The sequence below is a fragment of the Elephantulus edwardii genome, unplaced genomic scaffold (genome assembly GCF_000299155.1).
Source record: "Elephantulus edwardii isolate Elephantulus edwardi_28Jun2011 unplaced genomic scaffold, EleEdw1.0 scaffold00141, whole genome shotgun sequence".
Lineage (NCBI taxonomy): Eukaryota > Metazoa > Chordata > Mammalia > Macroscelidea > Macroscelididae > Elephantulus > Elephantulus edwardii.
In genome coordinates this window covers 8,177,074-8,178,932 of record NW_006399891.1, presented here as the reverse complement: position 1 = coordinate 8,178,932, position 1,859 = coordinate 8,177,074, and the positions used below count along the sequence as shown (strand labels likewise).

At 41.0% G+C, this 1,859-nt stretch overlaps 1 pseudogene; it reads right to left on the bottom strand.

Moving 5' to 3' along the window:
* Positions 1-238: 238 nt before the first annotated feature.
* On the bottom strand, positions 239-1,342 carry LOC102865970 (annotated as a pseudogene).
* Positions 1,343-1,859: the final 517 nt, after the last annotated feature.

Genomic DNA, 1,859 nt, shown 5'->3' with positions numbered 1-1,859 from the left:
CTATTATTATTCTTTTTAGTATTTTGAAACCTCACATAATTTTGAGAAATATATCTTACAAAATTATGCAAAAAAAGTACAAGAATGTTTGATAAACAAAGTCTGTATTTTCCAAAAAAAGATTTTTTACAACATACAATCTTAAGGCAGCATCCTCCGTATAAGGAAAGGTAATCCTTTTACCCATCAAGAAATTTGCTGCTGCAAAGAATAGGCTAAGAAAGCCTGGCTTCTTCCATTAACACCTTTTGTCTTTCCTGTCTGATTTTCGGTCTCTGGAGATCTTTTACCTGATTGACTACTTTCTGACATAGAGCTCTTTCTGTCGGACCGGGAATTCTTATCCTTTGATCTTTTTGTATCTCTACTACTACCACCTTTTGAAGATTTGAGACTTCTTTCTAGTCACATTTCTGAAGTATCCCTTCTTTTCCAGTTCATGCTCCTTCTGTGCTTTCTATCCCTATTATGTCCCTGGCCCCTACTCTGACTTCGACCCTCACTATTACTACTACTAGTGCTGCTGCTACTATCTCTGCTGCCACCGCCACTTGTGCTAGAACTGTTGCTAGAACTACTTCTACTACTACTACCACTTCTAGAACGGCTTCCACTGCTGCTACTAGTTGAACTGAGGCTAGAACTACTGCTGCTACTGCTTCGAGTTCTGCTCTTGCTAGTTTTCGTTCTAGCTCGACCTCTGCTTCTGCTTCTAGTTTTGGTTTGAGCGTTGCTCTCTGAATGCACTGTCAAAACTGGCTCTACTTGTGCCTCAGTGTGTTTTACAGATTCTGGAGGAAATTCTTTCCTCTCAGATCGTAAATGTCCTTGCTCTTGCATAATCTGAGGTGGTACTTGTAAACATAGTGAATGGTAAAATCTCAGGCTGAGACAGAGGCTAGGGCTGGAGTACTGGTTGGGGCTGATACTGGGGCTGGGACTAAAGTTGGGATTGAGGTTGAGCTGTAGGCTCTGGCTGAGTCTTGGATTCCTTTTCTTCATTTTCCTCAGGCTTTTTTCCTGCTTCTGCAGCACTAGCATTCTCTTTCTCAGGAGAAAGAGATTTACATTCCTTACCTGGCAGAACTGGTCTTAAATACAGGTCTTCTTCACTCAAAGACCCTTGCTTCAAACTTGATGATGGTTGATATCGGAAGTTTGATGCAACCACAAGGGATGTGAAAACGCTCAAGTTCCAAAGATGGAGAAAGGAAAGGAAAAGTTCCGTCTTTGGGGCCAAGCCACTTGGCACAGACTCCAAGGGAAGATAGGACACAGCAATTTGTTGAGTAGTTTCCTCTGCACTGGAAGTGCGCTGGGTGCAGGGATGGGCCTTATTCATCTTTGTATCCACAGCACCTGGCACAGAGAGAGTGTTCAATAAATATTTGGTGAATAATAAATGAAGGCTGTGGAAAATTGACCTTACAGAAGGGAAGACTGAGGAGGAAAGTACCACATGGAAATGATATTTTAATCCATGTCTCCCTGATACTACAATCTGGGAGAATCATACATGATGACAGGAACTGGCCAAGATTCTACCCTGAAATGTTCAGAAAAATGCCAGGTTCGCTGATTGTCTTGTCGATAGTAATAAGATAATAAGAGTAATATTTATCAGACTTTTACTACTGAATTACTGAGAACTTAAATTCCTTATTTCATTTAATCCTAATACTGGCTTCCAAAATGGAAGTACTGTTGAGATTCCCATTTTACATAGGAGAAAGCTAAACCTCAAAGAGGTTCTGGTACTCAAAGTCACACAGCTACTAGTATGGAATCTGAATGGTGGGGGGTGGAAATAAGCTGAAATGAAGAAGAACGTGGCATTCGGATCAGTGGAAGACTTATAA